The sequence below is a fragment of the Sinocyclocheilus rhinocerous genome, unplaced genomic scaffold (assembly GCF_001515625.1).
Source record: "Sinocyclocheilus rhinocerous isolate Xijiao unplaced genomic scaffold, SAMN03320098_v1.1 scaffold154, whole genome shotgun sequence".
NCBI classification, from domain to species: domain Eukaryota; kingdom Metazoa; phylum Chordata; class Actinopteri; order Cypriniformes; family Cyprinidae; genus Sinocyclocheilus; species Sinocyclocheilus rhinocerous.
Window position 1 is genome coordinate 130,804 of NW_015659335.1, and position 12,107 is coordinate 142,910.

Here is a 12,107-nt window from a genome sequence, read left to right on the forward strand (position 1 = left end):
ATTGATTCATATGCAGCTTGAACTGAGGCGAATTATCTCACTACAAATTAAAGAGCATAAAAAGACATTTATTGTTTGTATTTAATCATAAAATTGACAGAAGGCTGAGACTTTGTAGTAACAAAGCACAAAGCTGCGATTATTGAGTGGCTTTCGTGCTACAAATTATGAATGGACTTGAAAACTTTAAACATCATTTCCAAGCATTAGCCTATACCGTAAATAAAACAGCTTGTGAATAGTCACGATTCACGTAACGTTATTTACTTCAGAAAAATCAACTATAGGGCCTAAGTTAACTGAGTTGGAGGTTACCCGGGGCTGACTCGCTACGCCACTGCTTGAAATAGATGCACATATGTCATATTGAGTGCTATGCATCAGTGTTTTGCCTGACCCTGATGTTCACTAAAAGAACGTTCTGCTAAACATCTCGTTTTGTGTTCAACAGAAATAGAAAGTAATACAAGTTTGGAACAACTTTAAACCAGTGTTATTTTAGTGTTATTTATTAAGTATTATGATATTTATTAATATTTATTTTGGTTTGGTTTTAGGAATTTTAGTACTTCAACTAATTTTCAGTTAGTGCCAAAGCAACATTTATAATTTTATTATATATTTATGATTTTCATTCGTTTTAATAGTTATTTTTAATACCCATCCAATCAGAGTCAACTTTTATTGACTCACTCTCATATATTTGCTAATTTCATATTGTGACCAAACAACACCATACATTCACCTCCACCAAGGCAATCCCCTTTTTCTTTCCCCTCTATCTATTTCTCTCTCTCTGTCTTCCTCTCTTTCTCTCACTCTGTTTGTCAGGAGCTGTCAGTCAGTATAAATTACTTTTGACTCCGGGTACAGAAAGGGGGAGGGGGTGTTGGTGTTGTTTTACAAGAATAAAAGAAGAGACAGGTGGAAATGTGATGATTTGAGTGTAATATTTAAACAGAGAAGATGTCAGCAAAGCAAATTATATGTCTGTGGCTCAGTGGGACAGTTTACAGGCATTTACATGTACAGACAAGGGATGCACAATACTGAAATTCTGACCACCAATACATCAATAATTATTTTTATGTTAGGGTTGATATTGTAAATATATATTATCTAGATGATGACAAAAATACTTTAAATCTTAAAAAAGGCAGAAACAACAATATATTCAATGTCAGGCAATATAATGAATTTTAAAAAGATAAAAAAAATTAAAATAAAACTACATGATAACTAATAACCGGTGCTGAAATATTATGTGCAACAGTGAACTGCGGTCAGATGAGATACTGTCAAGCCATATGTCAGTAAAAAAACAATTTTCCTGTCCTGTCAGCCGTTATACTGTGCGCATAGCATGTGCTCTTCAACGGCATGCACAAATGCAATGGTGCACGCTATATAATTTCATATTAATGTATATTTTCACATAGAAACTGGGAGCATACAATGTCAGAGTTATATCGTCAGTTATGAAGTTACCAAAAGGGCGATTAAAACTGCCTTAAAACTGTGCATGTATGTAAGTATTTATATATGAGTCACATTTAAGAACATGTCTCTGAAATGCAGTGGTTTTCAAAACTACACTGTAAAAAATGACCGTGAATTTAACGGTAAAAGACTGTAAAAATGCTACAGTAAAAACCTGTTAAATGGTTAACGGTCGGTTCCCCTACTATATACGGTGAAAAACTGTATTGGACATTACATGTATTGGACATTAATTTTACGGTAGTATACCGTTTTTGGAAGTGAAAAATACTGTATAATTTACAGTGAATAACCGTAAATTGACATTCCCAGAATTCCCTGCGTTACATTTCAAACTTGATGTTTTTTTTTGTTGAAATAACTGTTTCTTCTTCAGTTTTGTATATTAGGGTTGTGTGTTACACCTAATGTTGTTAAATGAATGTTTATTGCATTATTTCAGTTTCATGTGTGTTACCATGATGGTGTTTGGTGTTTGTGTGAATGACACTGTGCACCTTCTATATATGTTATTATTTAAAAGCTGCTTGTGATGGGCTTTGGTTCATCATGTGACTTTCTCATCACCACCAGCAGTTGCTGGTTATCAGTGTATTACAAAGGTGCAAAACAGATTTCAGTACTTCAATAGGTTGGTATATTAACATTATATCAGTTAATGAAATTACGGTATTTAACTGTAAATTTAAGTAACCGTAAAACCGAAAACGTTGCTACCGTATTTTTTACCGTAAATTTTATGGATTTTTTTTTACAGTGTATCCTTGAGCAGCCAGCACTGTCTCCCTCATCTAACATCTAACCCGATTCAACTCGTCAGCTCATTAGAAGAGACTTTAAGACCTGAAGTGGGTCAGAAAAGGTAAAGAGTTGTGAGAAAATATGATGCGTGTCAGATCCACGCCATGTTCAGCAGCCGCAGCTCTTAAAGCAGCCAAAATAACCTAATAACCAGCTGCTGTGATGTCTGTTAATCAAACAACAAAAGAAAAAAGAGGAAATCAATAACTTTGTAGCTTTAAGTTTTGTTCAAATTTAGTGTTTGATAATGTTATTCAGTTTCTGTATATTCCCTGCTTGCTGAAGGGCACAGGTAGCTAAATAAGACATTTATTGTGCTGTTTCTTATGTTCTGTTTCTTTTCCGCCTCCTACAGGACATTTAAGGTACTACACTTTATTTTGCCGTTTACTTTCGGTTTCTCAGGGAACGCAGTCAAGAAGAACGTGCATGCAGTTCCTATGGGTTATTGATTCCATCGTTTAAATCTTGGAAATATATGTCTGTAAGTGCTACATTTTATACTAAATAGTGCTTTTAAGTGTTGTGTAGATTAAAGTAAAGTGTAGATCGGGATTATTCTTATATTTTGTTATAAACAGACATGATTCGCGTTATTGGTAGCGTACTTTGTTTTAGCGTATTGCTAATTTATCTTCTGTTTGTACATAATCTCATTTGAATATGATTTCTTGACATGTACATTACTTTAAATAACGTTAAAAAAGGAACTATGTACAAAATCGAACTGTAATGTTAAGCTGGATGTGTATGTAAATGTGAACATAATGTTCATACATATTTTTTCTTGTTTGTAGTTTTACAATAAAAGAATTGAGAAGAACAATCACCAGTAAAGTCACTAAAGTTATGAAGACTGCTTTCTGGAGTTCTTTTCTGAAAGTGTACGCTATCTGTTAAGCCTTTGCTCAAGCTACGCAATTGGTCAGAACAGAATATTTATTATAATGGGTTTATGTGAAGATTGTTTTAAGTTCACTTAAATTAGAAGTTGTTATTTTTTAAAGTCTAATAAATGTTCAAATTGATAGCTCTCAATTATTCTGTAATGCTGAATTGCTATAGTCGATGGTTAAATATTAGGGAGAAAAAAAACAATTTCATAGAGACATCTGTGGTAGCCCTATTGATACTGGCCTCATAAAAAAGATTCCATTAAACAAACAGTTTCTACCTTCATTTGAAGATTGAATGTGAAATTTTTGCAATATAAAAGTATATTTAAAAACTTTAATGTTAGGTGGTATTAATCACGATTAATTTCAGGAAGAAAATGTGACATTAATTAGTTATTTTTTAATCGATTGGCAGCACTAAAATAATACTGTAGTTTTAAGAGTTTTTTTAGAAGAGTATGTAGTTGTTTAGACTTCAAATATGCGGTTTGTTAATAACGATATCGTCTATTTAAAAATCTGCTTCGACCTTTTCGGAGATGTGACCAAAGGAAAAAAAAAAAAAAAAAAAAGTGTTTTTTCCTCATAAATGTGGCGGAGTCACTCTATCCCAACTATTGATTTGTTCCACAGGTCCAGATGTAGTTGCCCTACTGAGAAAAGGATGACCTAGATTCAGTCTATGTTTTATGATGTGTATGTGTTATGTATTTGCATTAGTCATGTGTTGGTGCAGGCAGATGAAAGGCCCGGTTCATTCAATTTAGTTCAAGATAAAAATCAAAGTGGACCCATTTACGTTCATATTATGAATGACTTTTGAAAAGAAAAAAATGAGTTCCTGTTTTTTGACTGAAAAACTTTCAACTTGAAATGGATTTACTTTTTTCCAGATGGATTACCATGGATTACCCCCAACCCAAAACCACCCCCCACCCCACCCAAATGTCATTGCAAATGTAAAAAGGGGGGGGGTTTTGTTGACTTTCTAACTCTCTAACTGTGAATCAAGGATGTTGCATGTGTCTGTCCACTTGTTGTCCTTGGCAGCTTTGCATCTATATTTCAGACTTTCCACATCATGCATAATTTCTGCATCCATTTTCTGTTTCTTCTCCATCAGGAAAACGCTTTTCGGTTTGTTTGTTTTGATTTGTGCTCGTGCGTGTGTGTTTCTGTGACATATAATCCCTCATGTTTGTTTTTCTCAGATGCGTCTGTTCAGCTCCCCTGGCAGAGAGTAAGTGCGTGAGATGGATGGATAGATGGAGAGAGTGAGAGAAAGAGGGTGGAAAATGTCTCTGTAATCAAACTCCTCCCTCTCTCTCTCTCCATTTCCATCAGCTCAACTCCCCAATCACTTTATACCTCTATTACTCATCACTCTTTCTTTCTAGTCTGATGTACTCTTCCTATTTTTCTCTCACTCACTTCTACTCTCTTTTCTCACCTTAATCATCTAACAAACAGAGACGAATTAACTTTTATGGAAACTTTCTGCTCTGTGGCTCTTTAATCAGCCTGATAATTTATTAAGATCATTAAAATATTTATCTAAGACAGGCTTATTTATTATTAAAATAGCAAATTTAGCTCTTTAAAAGCAGTAAGGCAGCCAGAAATATGTGTAATTCTTCAATTAGACTCATGTTTTTAACAAACTCTGAATCAATGGGATTGATTTGACGTTGTGTTTTCATGGTAGAAGATGTTGTAGCCTGAATAACTTGTATTTGAGTTTAAAGAGAGACATGAAGTTGTTTCCAATCCAGTCTCACACGAAAACATACATATTTTATGAGGTGGCAATTTTGTATGAATTTGTACGAGGTGAATCGTAGAAATACATATGATTTTTTTTTTTTTAAATGATCGCTGATCGTTTTTGTATTTATTAATGTTCAGCAACTCCACAAGATAATAAGTAAGTTACATTGTGAAGTATGAGAGTATTTTGAGGTTAGAAAAATAAAAAGCCAAAAACATCTATCCTCACTATATTTTTGGCTCTTCTTTCCCTGGCCTGCAGGATTGTATTTTTGCCCTTTGAAAGGAGAAGTAAGGTCATGGTTGTGTTCGAGTCATTTCACTCTTGAATGTTTCCAAAATCTGAGGCAACATGACATGGGGCTGAAGCTCTGTCCTTAAAGTCAGCTTTGAATCAAAACCGACCTTTTTTACTAATTTACTTAATGTACTTTTTTAAATTTACCTACTTAATCTACTTTTTAAATGACCACAACAAAGCTCTATTACTCAACATTACACATGTAAAGAGGGTGTTTACACAGACGTCTTAAAGGCACAGCCACAAATAACAGTCTGTTTAATTGTGAAGGTCAGAGAGAGAGAGTGTGTGGAAAACTATAAAAGGATTTGACACTAAAAACCCTGACACTGACTTCAGAGGGAAATATTAATATATATTAATATTTTTGATTAGTCACCTATGCTCATCAAAGCTCCATTTATTTAATGTAAAAACAGTAATATTGTGAAGTATTATAATTTAAAATAACTGTTTTCTATTTTAATATATTTAAAAATGTAGTGATGGCAAAGCTAAATTTTCAGCATAATTTCTCCAGTCTTTATTTTCAGATGATCCTTCCACATCATTCTTATATGCTGATTTGCTGCTCCAGAAATATGTTATTATTGTTAAAATGTTGAAAGATGTTGAATGTTGAAAACATTTGTGCTGCTTCATATTGTTGTGGATATCGTGATTTTTGTCATGATTTTTTTAATGAATAGAAAGTAAAAAAAAAAAAAGGGATTTATTTGAAATAAAAGTCTTTTATAACATTATAAATGTAATTACTGTCCTTGCTGAATAAAATATTAATTTCTTTAAAAAAAAAAAAAAAAACTTTGAACAGTAGTATTTTTGACCCTTTTAACTCACAGCAAAACTGAAAAATTCACAGGAGGTGATCTTCATCCTTGAGATCCGCTCACACTCACAGATGAAATTACAGCTCATGTTTCAGACGTCATGGAGGTAGAGGAGTTAGAGAGGAAAAGGAAAAGGAGGTCTTGATTCATAGTGAGAGAGATTTCCATGTCAGCAGGAAGTATCAAATCTTTTATGATATTCCTACTTCCTAATAGCTGGAATAGCAACAACCAATGAGACAGTGACCTAGAAACATGAAGACAAGAAGAAAAACCTCTTACGGCGCTGTAGCGTGGCCATAAAAGATGACATTGCTCTTGATTTACAAGAGATAATAATTCTGTACTGCATACACACAAATACACAGAAAAGAAGCCATATAGTTTATCATATTTATGCATGAAGACAACACATTTCCCATGTAGCATACTAATATTTGTGGAAATATCTGTAAATAACATTTTTTTGGGGGTGCACAAACTAGGTTGAATATCCGGCCTGTTTGTCAGGCTCTGAGAGGGACCTATTGCCTGTCTTTGGTTTACTTCTTGCTGCAGTTGTCACTGGTTCACGAAGAGAGATCGACCCATTCCCATTTCATACAGGGTAGTAAATGGCAGTAAATGTCAGATAGAGGCCACTTACTTGTGAAGCAAAGCATCTTGGGAAAAGAAGCTGGAAATGGCTGTCAGAGGCTGTTTAAGTCTGTCTTATTTTGAAATGATGAGTTCTATTTTAGTGCCTAGATTACCTGGAGATCAGGGAGACAGCAAAAGGGAGAGCGAGAGAGAGCGAGAGAGAGAGAGAACATCTGGGGAGCGACTGATTAAGTCATATTTACACGCTTGAAAAAAAAGGAATAAGTTTGTAGCACCTTCTTTCTGCCGTAATTTGGGTGTCAACAGCTGCTGCAGACATAATGACGCGCAGCTGGAACGCAGCTGCACAGAGTAAATGCCCTCCAACGATGCAAATGAACATTTAACAGGAAGGAAGCTGAATTATTAGAGCAGGGGTCACCAAACTCGGTGAGCAAAACTCTGCAGGACATCGGCCCTCCAGGTTCTCTGTATTAGAGACAGTGCCACGGTCAGTGTTGACTATGGAAACAAAGCAATGAAAAAAAAAGTGTTCTCATAACCTGGATGTCATATTAAAAATATTACAGCAATATTTTCCTGTGAAGTTACTCTGAAATAATGCATTTTGTGAATAGCACTGTACAAATAAACCTGACTTCACTGACTCAATTCGTTTTTCATAGATATGTAAATTATTTGGATTGATTTTTGTGTATGTATGTGTGTGTGTGTTAGAAAAGTGCATCATTAAGATGGGTTTCATGCTGAAGAGCTACTAAATATTTCCACTTTATGCAAATATGCGACAAAGTGATAGATATATTTAATTATACAAAAGGGGAAGTCGTGGCCTAATGGTTAGAGAGTCGGACTCGTAACCCAAAGGTTGCGGGTTCGAGTCTCGTACCGGCAGGGATTGTAGATGGGGGGAGTGAATGTACAGTGCTCTCTCCATCTTCAATACCACGACTGAGGTGCCCTTGAGCAAGGCACCGAACCCCCAACTGCTCCCCGGGCGCCGCAGCAAAAAAAATGGCTGCCCACTGCTCCGGGTGTGTGTTCACGGTGTGTGTGTGTTCACTGCTGTGTGTGTGCACTTTGGATGGGATATCCTCGGGCGCCGCAGCAAAAATGGCTGCCCACTGCTCCGGGTGTGTGTTCACGGTGTGTGTGTGTTCACTGATGTGTGTGTGCACTTTGGATAGGTTAAATGCAGAGCACTAATTCCAAGTATGGGTCAACATACTTGGCCACATGTCACGTCACGTCACTTTTTCTCACGTCACTTCACTTTCACTTATATGTTCAGTTACATTTCAATTAGGCCTAATTTTAATGTTAGACACATAAATGTAAATTGTAATTTAGAGCCCATTAGCATCACAACCAAATGGTTTAATATTGTTGGCTTGTCTAATATAATATAATCTAAGTTTTGTTTTGTTTTGTGGCATTGTCAGATAGTTTCTCGGCCATTTTAAACATAATTGGTAACCCAAAGGTTTCGTTTGTTAGCAGCAGTTAGCTGATGATAACATTACAATAATCCACAAGTAATCCATCATTAATGCGTTTTAACTTTGAACCATCGCTTCTGGCCTGTACTGATCCATGATAACACTTCTTCTGGTGAAAAAGTCCAGTCCCTGTTGTCCTCTAAAATCAAAAAGCCGCCAATATATTTGTTTAGAGGTGTTTTGTTTTCACTCGTAAACAGCGCTTGATCTGTGCATATTTCGTTCCTGATTCAGGCAAGACAACTTTTTCTCGGATTAACTGTTAATATGGATTAGGGACTTATATTTTAGCCTGACACAATGGTTTGAAGTTAAAAATGTCTTAATGATGGATTTGTTTCTTACAAGCATGCAGCTTTTTGCTTCACAATAGAGACCTGCACTCCCGCAGGAGTACCGCGGGACCCAACGCAACAGGGTGCGGTGCGGGACAACTCTTGATGGGCGAGTGCGGGTGCGGGCAGGAAGAGACTCGTGTGTGCATGCACGCAGCAGCCCATGCTTGCTTTTCTGTTGTGAATGCTGATGCTTAGCCTAAATAACAAATATTTTATCGGGAGTGTTGTGGAGCTTAGGAGATGTTACAGAACCATTTCATGTAAATTTCTTCGATGTACTGAAAAAAATCTACATAGATTACTTTTATGCGGGCTTTTGCAGGCGGGAGCGGTAGAGCCCTGCATTTCAGCCCGGGCCCAACGGGCCCCGACTTTTTTTACGCCCCTCGGTCCGGGCTTCGGGCCAATTTTCACGTCATATAGTTCAGACGCGGGCCGGGCCTCAGGCCTGTTTTAGGCTTCTCCTTATTTTTATATTTTAGACATCCATCAATTAGGCTAGTGATGAAAAAATTGCCTCGCTGGTGGAAACAACACGAGACCGTGCTACCGCGACTGTCAAGAGCGGCTCGACGGTGTTTAGTGTCCTTTTAGTAACCTTTTACAGGTTATATAACGTTTATTGTAGCTATATGGGTGCTTAGTTTTTCTTGTTGTTTAATATACCTGGCCAAAATCTCATGATATAAATGATGAAGAGCGATATGCACAGGATATTTAAAACGTACAAAAAGTATATTGGCTACAACTAGATGGCAAAAAGCCTACTTCTCCACTCTTCAAACACACAAAAACATTATCCTTTAAAGACACAGTGTTTGAGTAAAGAAAACGCTGTACTATGTTATTTACCCTTGCATTGCAAAAAAAGCGGAGATCTGTCTCCTACTGTGCGCGGCGCGTCAATCTGAATGGAGGCGGGGTGAAGTTATGAGGTTTCGCTGACAGTTTAAGAATCCAATGGCGTTATGAAGTTTTATTATTGGTTAAATATTTGTAAAAAAAAACTCTGATTTAAAATAATAATAACTAAATATAATAGAGATATTAAGTTTGGATAATTTTTCATGGCACACCTGACTGGGCTAGGGTATGGCAACTGCCATACTCTGCCATACGGAAACGCCGCCCCTGGTTACCACGTAAATATTAAAAACTATTTTTGCACTGACAAAGAAGCAGCTAAATCTGCATACCCTTGCTTATTCACTGTATCTGAACAGCGCAGCAGTCAGAAATTGAAAAAATAACTTGAAATGCAATCAGCAATGTGTCTTTAAAATGAATTGCGAGGTTAACACAAGCTGACAGGCTGACATAACAAGAGTGCTATATGAAGCAGGCCTACATCACTTTACATTCATGAAGGTGCACATCCCACATGATTCCACGCGGCGTGAGGCCGTCGCTTTGTTGTAGTGAGAGTTTAACAGCATCGAGCATCTGTCTTTTCTCTTGCTCCTCATTAATTAAGGCAATCAATTCATCAATTAAGTACATCACCAGTTACCAGAGGCCCCTGGGGGCCAGAACAACCTTGCTTGATCCCCTTAGTGCTGTTTAACCATAGAGTAACAACGTCTCCAAACAAACTATAGAAATAATTGAACCCGCTTTGTGGCTAAATCAATCACAGAGCTCTTAAACATCTGTCATTGTGACAGTAGTAATATAACAGTGAGCATCACGGATATGTTTGCTGCTGTCATAATTTCTGGGACAGTGTATAACTATTCTGATTCACACTGTGTTCAAGAATGTAAATGTCAGTTTAACATGTAAAAAACAAACAAAAATGAAAACTATAGCAGAATATTTAAACCAGAGGGATTAAACATTTAAGAAACAAATGACATTTTTGCCATATACTACATTGATTTGTGACAAGGAAAAATTGCTGCCCAGAAGGCAATAGAGGAGCTCCAAGACAAGTTTATTGCCAGCACTTCTCTCTCCAACCCTGTTCCGCAGAGTTGCAACAGATGTTCACCACCACCACAGCTCTCAAGGTGAAGAATGACATCACCTATGTAAGCAGATACTTAGCATTAGTGAGGCTGCAACTTATGCGTTAATCTCTAGAAGGTGGCAGGTGGCCCATACAGGGCATAAGGTCTTTTTCTTCACTGTGGAAGTGAAGTGACCTTGCCAATATCCCAGCGTGAGATCCAAAGTAGAAGTGAACCTTGCTTTGGAATATAGTAGCTGTCAAACCGTTAGACCTCACTAAGCCTCTGATATGCCTTTCAGTAGTAGAGGGTCTAACAGTATCTTAAAGCTGGACCAGTACCTTTTACAATCTCAATGCCATTTTCCTCCACTTATTGCACCTGACATCCCTGCAAGCATTTAGACAGTGGACATTAACCCCAGATAAAATCTCCCATTTGGAGTGTTGAATTCTGGGCCAGGGCTTGATGGGTCATTATGTCCTATGCATCCCAAAGTCCAGTCCTTTATAGGCTCCCAGATGAGCTGGCATTGACTTGGTAAACTTGGTCAGTTTAGAAGATGGCGGCGCGTTCTCACGCTGCGGCTTCTCTCTCTCCCGACAGAAAGGTGTTTTCGTGTTTTTTGTCTTGTGAGTCGCAGTGTTTTTGTACGTATTCGTCGCGTCTATCTGTCTCTAAGCGCGTATACAGTCGTGAGTTTCTGCTCGATGTCGGCAGAACCACATTTTTAGAGTTAAACTCTGCGCACGCCGAAGAGCTGCGGGATCCCGGTCTGCTCCGGAGGCCCACCCCATCACCGACCCCCACTACTGCATCTCCCCCACAGCGGAGGCGCCACAAGCGGCGTGAGAGGAAGCAGAAGAGGGGTAAGCGCGGAGGTATCCGGGCTAGGCTAGCGGCTAACCCACACAAGCCAGCTATCCCCACCATCGTACTGGCTAACGTACGCTCTTTGGACAATAAACTGGACTACATCCGACTACTACGCTCAACTCAGAGGACTGTAAGAGACTGTTGTGTTTTTGTGTTCACGGAAACATGGCTCAACAACAGCGTTCCGGACTGCGCTATTCATCTCGATCAGCTGACATGCTATCGAGCGGACAGAGCTCGCGTCGAGGGAGGTAAGACCCGCGGCGGCGGGCTTTGTGTTTACATCAATGATGCGTGGTGCCGCGATGCTGTTGTGGTCTGCAAACACTGCTCACCCCTGGTGGAGTTTATGATTATTAAGTGCCGGCCGTTCTATCTACCGAGGGAATATACAGCCATACTGCTCGTTGCTGTATACATCCCTCCCAGCTCCAACAACAGCAACAGGAGAGAGGCACTAATGGCGCTTTTCCACTGCATGGTACGATTCGGCTTGGTACGGCTCAGTACGGCACGGCACGGCACGGCTCGGTTTGCGTTTCCACTGCAGTTCAGTACCGCTTTAGAGTGGGTGGGATTATTCACATGTCGTTATAGTTGCGCCGCCTCTACTGCCGCGACTCCTGAAAAACTTTTTCATTCCGCGTCGCCCCATCAAGCTCTCGCTGGATCCGCTCCTCTGCTATCAACGAGAGGAACGTCTGTTCTTCCGCAACAGAAGGAACAGACACTTTTTGGTTGTTAAAAAAA

The 12,107-nt window shown here is 38.4% G+C and overlaps 1 long non-coding RNA gene across 1 annotated transcript in view; it reads left to right on the top strand.

Moving 5' to 3' along the window:
• Positions 1-11,812, top strand: part of LOC107723595 (uncharacterized) — a 14,829-nt gene extending 3,017 nt beyond the window's left edge. The window contains exons 2-4 of the long non-coding RNA XR_001637931.1: positions 1,943-1,948; positions 8,665-8,668; positions 11,041-11,812. This is a non-coding gene — a long non-coding RNA (uncharacterized LOC107723595). The remainder of the gene's footprint in view (positions 1-1,942; positions 1,949-8,664; positions 8,669-11,040) is intronic.
• The last annotated feature ends 295 nt before the right edge of the window (positions 11,813-12,107 follow it).